A 10,028-nucleotide genomic window follows, 5' to 3' on the forward strand; every position below is an offset into this window, starting at 1 on the left:
TCTTAAACCAAATGTCAACAATGAAATCTGATATGATGAAACAGGTTAGTACCTCTTCATAAACAGATAATGCCCAGCATAGTTTATTCTAATGGAAGGTGGTAACATTAATGTTTACTATCTGGGTAAGAACAATCCTCTTTGTCCTCTAAGAGATGCTTCTTTTCGTGTGAAATATTGAAATTGGCACACATTGCTTAAATTAAATCACGTAGATGTTGCCAATGATGATAGTTTATGTGAATGTCAGCTTCAATATCAGTGATACTCAGCAACAAAGCCAACATCTGAGAGTTTGTTTGCAGGAAGAAAGCAGTTCAATTCAGGAAAATAAAGCAGAGTAATTTGATGTTCATAGCAATATTTACATCAAAGATTAATGTAATGCAATAAGAAATGAATAAAAGCTAGAGAAAAATAATCAGAGGAGTTATGAGATCACCTTTCAAAGCCCTCATTATCAGCATTATCAGAGAAATAAATCTATAATAGAGGATACATTGATAAAAATAGTACATGACCCTTGTCTTAATATGTCTAAGATATATCATGAAGCCAGAAAATGTGAAAGTTAACCTAAAAGTCATTGCAGGGAGAAGACACCACGCAGGCTACTCAGCAGAATGAAAAAATGATCCATATGACAATGAAACAGAAAGAACTAACCTCCCATGGGAAGATTAATGACAGGATTACCTTGAAAATCTGTCTGTTTTGTACAAATTAATATTTACAGCTTCATAAATTGTTTTAATTGTTCAGTATATATAAATTGCGAATTATAGTTTTCTTTGTTTTTTGTCCCATTATCATAATCTAATCCCATACTAATCTCATGCTCCATTGAATTCATATAGTATTCAACTTTCTGTGAAGGAATGCTCATCAAAAGTACGTTTGAAATCTGAAATCTGAAATTCTGAAATCATGTATTACAAAATTATGTCCTGTTCTGTGAATGAGGGATTTAAGGTTATTATAGTATTTAAAAGTTCATCATGTGTTTTTAAGATGTCTATTTCAGAAAACCGGAATATAAAACTGAAAAATTAAAAGAAAAATGGAAAATTGGAGATCAGAAAACGTATAGTAAACTCAGAAGTATATTCTCAAATTGAAAATCAGGACAAAAAGGATTTATGCATTTTTTAGCAAGATTTTGCTACTATATCCATGTAGGATAATTTTGTTCTTAGTGAAAGCAACCTATTAACTACTACAATCACTAGCTTACTGTATCAGGGTTGGTGAAATGGCATGTAGCTACACCACGAAATCATACATGAATGATACCAAATATAGGAATGAAAACTGACAAAGGATTTCCTTCTTTCCTTCGTTCTTCTCTTCTTTCTTCTTTCCTCTCTTCCTATCCCCCTCTATCCTTTACTCTTTATTTCTTCCTTACCTTCTTTCTTTTTAAATCTCTACTCTGGGGTACAATCTACATTGGTTTATATACCATAAATTTGTGCAGACAGCTTTGGGAATGTTTGAATTTTATTAGCAATCCAATTTCAATTTATTTTAGTGGTGCTTTATCACTTTCTCATTGTCCAGGAATATGCCATGATGAACCAGTCCTCTACCAAATTCTAAGCAATAAGAAGCACAAACATAAACAATTATCTCTACTGCAGCCTGTGAGTACTCTAAAGAAGCTATATGCAACATGCTATGAGACTACAGGAAAGGACATGATTGATTCTTTCTGGGCGTGTGGGGAGACTTCTTGTAAGAGACAATATTTGATCTTGCATGGAATAGTAAAGAGGAATTTTTCAGATAGACAAAATGAGGATAAGGGTATTTCATGCAGAAGGGGTGTGGGGGGAAATTTGGTTAATCCAGCCAACAACAGATTAGATGATTCCGTAAATATTTCATGAAAACATATTTTAAAACTTGTATTTCTGCAGTCAGGGTCTAATCCTACTTGATTTCTGCTTGAGTTAAGTAAGACATAAAAAAGCTTATGTTGAGATCATGCTCAAAGAACGTCATACTTAGCCTAAAGAGGCAAGGTAGTGTTATTGGCCACTTCATAATGTTGTTCATTCAAATGATGCTGTTAATTCCAGGGTGTCATGAGTTGCCCTCAAGATGATCAAGGAAAACTCTGAAAATGTTAGTGGCTCATGACGGCAAGATATTGGGGAATGTTATAAAAATTGGCATTGATAAATGTATGTACTCTAATTTGTGAGACTTCTAATGTATCTAAAACTGCTCGCTCTTGGTTGTGACATCAAATAGTGTGTTCAGGGCACTAGTTGAGGTATTCAGTACTTCTTTGCACATTCAGTAATGTTGCTAACTTATTTATTTATTTATTTGTTTTTTGAGATGGAGTATTACTCTGTCACCCAAGCTGGAGTGCAATGGTGCGGTCTCAGCTCACTGCAACCTCCACCTCTTGGGTTCAAGCGATTCTCCTGCTTCAGCCTCCTGAGTAGCTGGGATTACAGGCTTGCACCACCACGCCTGGCTAATTTTTGTATTTTTAGTAGAGATGGGGTTTCACCATGTTGGTCAGGCTGGTCTCGAACTCCTGACCTTGTGATCCACTCACCTCGGCCTCCCAAAGTGCTGGGATTACAGGCGTGAGCCACCGTGCCCAGCCATTATTGCTAACTCTTAACCATTTATGATGTTTCCTTTCAAGAGCAGGAAAAGGAATATTTTTTATAGTTACAAAAGGATATTTTTTATATTTACATCAAATATTTTCTTTTTTTCTCACAATATTGACGTCATCATTCAAATATAACTCCCAGGCTGTGTGCACTGTAAGTTTATTTTTTGTATAAATGAATCTTTCATATCCTGCTGACTGCCTAACTTGTATTTTTTCTGGAAATATAGACTGGAATTATATTCACAGACAGGTGTATAGATACATTAAGTTGTAAAGAAAAAAAGAGGCTTATTTTTATATTTTATTTATACCATTGTTCTGATATTTAAAACTGCAAACTCAGGAGCAAAGTGATCCAAAATCATCTTAATGCAGTGAGATTCAAATGCATTAAAACTGTAGATTTTACAGCTTAAAGTCATTTTATAAATGATTTACTTCAGTATCCTCATATTCAATATGAGAGACATTGGTCAAATGAGGTAATGACTTACTCTTGATTCCTGTTATTTTACAAATTATGGAATTAGAATATCAATTTTTGGATTCCCAGCCCTGTGTTCCTTCCCCTACTCTATTGTGGTTACCCATATATCAATATATTTTTTAAATATAATCATAAAATTAAAGTTTTAAGGGGCCCTTAAAGATAATTTAGTACTCCTCTTCTTTGAGTGAATAGAACTATTGTATTCTGCACAGACAGTAACCTGTTAATTTCTGAAGAAAATGACATATGGTAAATTAGAGTATTATTTAAATGTCATCTCCAAACTATTGTTTTTCTCTTTAAATAAATGAAAGTGAGTTTCATTCTTAAATAGAATATTATTATATTTTGGCACAAACATTACTTTGATACTATAGCAAATTTCAATAAAAATGGGATACAGTTTGTCCACAACATATCTATTTCTGAAAAAAAGAAACTTCACCACTATTTTTGAAAGAGCAGTGTCATTAAAATATGCTTACAAGTTGTCTTAATTGCTAAGGATTCATTTAATGCAAATGATTCATTATGTAGTATAAGTGTCCCTGCCTCCAACCACCCTGGGATTTTTGCTGTGAAAAATCTGCCTATCTATATCTCTGCAAAAAACAAGCAGCCATCACAAAGACACAGTGCCATCAGTTCCCTACAGTTTGTAAGTCAACACACAGAAAGCACCAGGAACATTTTTGTCTGTAAAATCAGACGGTGGACAGTGCTACGTGACTTCAGAAGTATCCACTAAGGCCTGGACTTCATGTGGAACACCGTATAATGAGTGCATGTCTACTAAATGGGCTGTGATCTCTACTATTGCACTGTTTTAGATCACCTTCCCCTATGTCTTTGAGGAAGGGCTTTGGAGACAAAGTGTCTGGATTCCAGTTCCTGCTCTGGGGCAGGCTAGATATGTAGCTCCATTCTGATCCTCAGATTCTTTATTTGTAACATGAGAATAAGAACACCAAGCTTGAAAAGTTTTAAGGAAGGTCAAATAAAATAATACTTTTAAAACACCTAAGCATATTACCTTGGACATATAGAAATAAATACATCCTATATATATAATATCCCTGTGGAATTGCAAATGTTTACATACCAAATACAGACAGTGCCCAATTTATGATGTTTTTGACTTAAGATTTTTCAAATTTATATTGGTGCAAAGTTAATACACATCCAGTAAAAACTGCACGTTGTATTTTCAATTTTGATATTTTCTTGGCTAGTGTTATGTGATAAGATACTCTCTTGCAATGCTGGGTAGCAGCAATGAGCCACAGTTCCTAGTCAGACATGCAGTCAGGATGATAAACAACTGATACTCTACATTGTATTATGTTGCCACATGTTTTTGCCCAACTCTAGGATAACAGAAGTGTTCTGAGCATGTTTAAGGTAGAGTGGGCCAAGCTACCATGTTCTGGAAGTTAGGTGTATAAAAATGCACCTTTCAACTTATGACATTGTCAATTTACAATGGAGACCTTGTCTCCAGACTGTCCTGGTATAGGTTCTCCATGAGGGCTCTGCACTTGCAGCACACTTCTGCCTAGACATTCAGAGACCTTGTCTCCAATGTAAATTGGAGGGTTAAAGTAGCGGGGACATAACCCCACTATAAGTCAAAGAGTAACTGTATTGTGATCCACTTTGGTTAAAATAAAATGATAAGGCATATATTTCAATATTATTGAGAGAAATAATTTTAGGGGAAATCATTGTGTTTGATAGACACAATGTGTTTGATAGATGCTTTTGTGAAGGCAGGATACACGGCTCTTCATAATCTTTATTGAAAGTAAATAGAGAAAGTTGAGAAATATTTACAAATCAGTTACCATAAAGGCACAAGATACAAAAAGGATTAGCCATGTACTGATTTAACAAATCTATACATATTCTTTATTCTGCCATTATAAAATTGATTTGGAGGCAAATGTGTTGCAAATGGAAGAGACTCTCCTGTAATACTGTTTTTATTTGCAGAGTGTTATTTTTATTTCCTGAGACTATAATCCTTAACCTAAAGACTATAATTACAACAAGGAATTTGCACATGCTTTTTCATAGAAAATGTTGCCTGTTGCAGTATTTTTACAGTAAATTGGATTTACTTACCAAATCATAAAGTACAAAATAGCCCTTTGATGTTTAGCTTAATATCTATGTCTGCCCTTGCTAAATATCTACTAATGCATCTACTATATATGTGACATGAATTTATTTGTTCATAAGAAAGTGCTTTAATTTTAAATTTCTCCTTTTAAGGCTGTTTGCAAAAAACTTAATTTATGATGCTAATATATTTATTTGCAAACAAAACACAGAGATTACTTCTTCTGCAATGATGAGTACAAACCAATGTTGACTGTGGCTAGTAAGGTTGGTATTTTTGTTATTTTGGTTACCTATTCTCACTTCCACCATTTGACATGTACGCTAGGGCTGACAGAAAAACAAAAGTAGAATCATTTTGCCTTCTTCTGGGGGAAAATAAAATTTAATACACCAGGGTTCAGAATTGAGTCACCTGTCCTGCTGGGACATGGGTTTTTGTCTTAAACTTTGTCCCCACCATCCTATAACAATTACCTACAAATTCGAAGATCCCCTCTTCAATTTGGAGATACGTTTCCTCTTTCTATTTCCCTTACTAGATACTGGCATCCTGACCAGAAACTCAAGATTATGACTGGTGACTAATACCTGCTGAGAACTCTCTCCAAGTCCTAGTGTGTGTTGGTTTGTCCTAGTCTCTTAACAAGTTCTTCTCTAAGGTTCTCTGGAGACTTGCTCATCAAAGAAGTGACAACCAAACACCAACTTTTGTGGTGCCCTGATTATATCTCACACTGAACAAAAACCTTGCAGTTTGAATCATGAACCTGGCGTTGCTTTTCCCTTTGAGCATAAGGATCATCCTGGCTAATGGCATCAAGACAAAGCCATCCGTTGAGTAATTGGTTAGTCTTGGGAACAAAAAGGTAAAACAAAGGGGCTACAGGCCCCATACAAATCAAAAACCCAGCATGGAAGTCATTAAATCTTAAGGCTCCAAAATAATCTCCTTTGACTCCATGTCTCACATCTAGGCTGCACTGATGGAAGGGGTGGGCTCCCAAGGCTTTGTACATCCCCATCCCTATGGTTCTGCAGGGTGCAGCCTCCATGGCTGCTTTCACAGCCAGGTGTTGAGTGCCTGTGGTTTTTCTAAGTTCACAGTGCAAGCTGGATCTACCATTCTGGGGTCTGGAAGATGATGACCCTCTTCTTGGAGCTCCACTCGGCAATGCCCCAGTGAGAACTCTCCATGGGGGCTCCAATTCCACATTTCCCCTACAGACTGCCCTAGTATAGGTTCTCCATGAGGGCTCTGCACCTGCAGCACACTTCTGCCTAGACATTCGGGCATTTCCATACATCCTCTGAAATCTAGGCAGAGGCTCCCAAGCCTTAATTACTTCCCTCTGTGCACATGCAGGCTTACCACCATGTGGAGGCCACCAAAGCTTGTGGCTTACACCCTCTAAAGCAGCAACCTGAGACATATCTGGGGCCCTTTTAGTCATGTTTGGAGCTTGAGCAGCTGGGACACAGAGAGCAGTGTCTGGAGGTTGTACAGGGCAGCAGGGCCCTAGGCCTGACGTGTAAAACTATTCTTCCCTCCTAGGCCTCTGGGCCTGTGACAGGAGGGGCTGCTGTGAAGGTCCCTGAAATGTCTTCAAGTCATTTTCCCCATTGTCTTGGCTATTAACATTCAGCTCCTTTTTACTTATGAAATTTCTGCAGCCAGCTTGAATTCCTTCCTAGAAAATGGACTTTTCTTTTCTACCACATGGCTGGGCTACAAATTTTCCAGAATTTTGTGCTCAACTTCCCTTTTAAATATATGTTCCAGTTTCAAGTTATCTCTTTGAGTGTGCATATGAGTATACACAGTTAGAAACAGTCGGGCCATGGTTTGAATGCTTTGCTGCTTAGAAATTTCTTCCAACAGATACCCTAAATCATCTCTCTCAGGTTTAAAGTTCCACAAATCTCTAGAGCAGGGACCCAATGCCTCCAGTCTCTTTGCTAAAGCATAGCAAGAGTCACCTTTATTCTAGTTCCCAATAAGTTCCTCATTTCCATCTGAGACCACCTCATCCTGTATTTCATTGTCCATATTACTATCAGCATTTTGGTTACAACCATTCAACAAATCTCTAGGAAGTTCCAAACTTTCTCTCATCTCCCTGTCTCCTTCTGAGCCCTCCAAACTGTTCCAACCTCTGCCCATTACCCAGTTCCAAAGCTGCTTCCACATTTTCAGGTATCTTTATACCAATGCCCCACTTCCCTGGTACCAATTTTCTGTATTAACTCATTCTCACAGTGCTATAAAGAAACATCTAAAGCTGGTTAAATTATAAAGAAAATGTATTTAATCAGCTCATTGTTCTGTGGACTGTACAGGCTGTTTGCTGTTTGCTGAAAAGAAATTCTTGTGTCTATGACTCACTTTGGTGGAGAAAGAGGGGCAAGAGATAGAGTAGCAGGAGAAAGTCAGAGAGATGTTGATTGTGATGCCTTCCAATCTCCTTTAATTTAAACTATTCAGCATGCCAAAACATCATACTTTTGAGTATCATTTTCTGAGCCTCAACAGTTCCATGCTAAAGTACTATTTCTGTCAAATTTTGCTTTTTGGAAATAGTAAGCTATTTAGATAAATTCTCTCTCTCTCTCTCTGACACACACACACACACACACACACCTCAAAACTTTGAATATAAGAAATTAAAACCATGTTAAAAGTGTTGAAGAGCAAACAAAACTATAGGAAGATTCCAAGTCAAAGTTTTACCCTAAAGTGAAAATCCAGGGAGCTTAGCAGAGTAAAGAACAATTAACCTTATCTTCTCTCTCATCCCCAAAAGACTTTGAGTTTTCTTCATTTTGGGTGATTAGATTACCTGGCTTGAGCAAAAATGAGGGAAAGAGAGAAAGAGGGGTACAAAAGTCAAAAGTTAGAGCTTGCCCAGAAAGGAGAATCTAGGACCTAAAAGAGCTAAATCCTTAGTGTTCAGGAAAATAAGAACTTATCTCTTCCTCAGGGAATCAAGAAGAAAGCCATGTGGGTGTTGAACAGAGTGAGAGAAAAGGGGAAAGGAAAAACATCAAGAACACATGCCCATGAATACGCCTTATGGTTGATACAAGAGCTAGAGAGAAATTATTTAGGCAGATATTGAGGTTAAGAGAGTCCTCAGTAAGGTGTCCCTTTTAACAAAAAACAACCCCCAAATCATTTCTTTTCTAACAAAGAGAAGCCTGTAAAATCAAGCTGCAGACATAAATAAGCAAGCTGGAATCTTGTGTAGGTAAATGCCAGCAGCTGTGACAATAGGAAAAGGCTACCTGGGGACCAGGCATGTTCAACATGGAGGTTCCCTGTTCCCTTTTGTTTGTCACCACGTGTGCAGTAAAAAGGCAGGCAGCATAGCGCAGGCCAGATAGAGACCCTATCTGCATAATAAAAGATTAGGGTGAGATGGCCAGCTTCTTTGCATGCTATGCAAACAGCACATCTGGTCCAACCAGTCTCTCGGGCCCTCTGTAAATCATACACCACCGCCTCAAGCTCCTCTATAAAACCCCGTGCACTTCACCACTAAACCGGAAGACCCACTCAGAAGCCTCTCTCTGCAGAAGATGGAGCTATTCTCTTTCTTTTGCCTTTCAAACCTCTGCTCTTAAACTCACTTCTTGTGTGTCTGTGTCCTCGATTTCCCTGGCATGAGACAACAAACCTCAGGTATTTACCCCAGACAACGACATTGCTTCACCGTAAATGTGTTAAGACAAGGAAGCATTATAAGAGATAAAGTCAGCTAATAAAGATTTCATCAGGAAAATAAATAAATAGACACACTAACATATATCTATACAGATATACCTATATATCCTAGTGCATAGATATACTAGCATTTATATATATACACACTAGCATATGTTTATATACTAGCACATACATATGAATACACACACTACCATATACACAGAAAAGTAGAGGATTCAAATAAGCTCAATTAGAAATGAAACTGGAGACATTACAACTGACACCACTGAAATACAACGTTTTTCACAGAATTAGAAGAAACAATCTTAAAATTCGTATGGAACCCAAAAGATGTCCCAATTACCAAAGCAATTCTAAGGAAATAGGACAAATCTGGAGGCATCACACTACCAGACTTCAAATTATTTGAGACGACTATGAATATATCTATGCACACAAACTATAAAATCTAGAGGAAATGGATAAACTTCTGGAAGCATGCAACCCTCCTAGCTTGAATCAGAAAGGAATAGAAGTAACACTGCTTGTTATTAGTAACAAGCAGTGTTATTGAATCAGTAATAAAAAAGAAAATACCAACACAAAAAGCCCAGGGCCAGATGGAGTCACAGCTGAATTCTACCTGATAGTCAGTGAAGAATTGGTACCATTCCTACTGAAAGTTTTTCAAAAGATTGACAAACAGGCAATCCTTCCTCCTAACTCATTCTGTGAAGCCACTATCACCCTGATGCCAAATCTGAAAAGGACATAATAAAAAAAGAATATTGCAGACCAATATCCCTGATGAACATAGATGCAAAATTCCTCAACAAAGTACTAACAAACTGAATCAAACAGCACATAAAAAGAGTAATTTACCATTATCAAATGGATTTTATCCCAGGGACGGAGGGATGGTTTAATGTATACAAGTCAGTAAATGTGAAACATCACAGAAGCAGAATTAAATACTAAAACCATATGATCAGCTCAACAGATGCAGAAAAAGGACCTGTTAAAATTCAGCATCCCTTTATGATAACAATTCTAAACAAACTAGGGATATAAGG

This window comes from Piliocolobus tephrosceles, chromosome 12, assembly GCF_002776525.5.
Source record: "Piliocolobus tephrosceles isolate RC106 chromosome 12, ASM277652v3, whole genome shotgun sequence".
Classification (NCBI taxonomy): Eukaryota; Metazoa; Chordata; class Mammalia; order Primates; family Cercopithecidae; genus Piliocolobus; species Piliocolobus tephrosceles.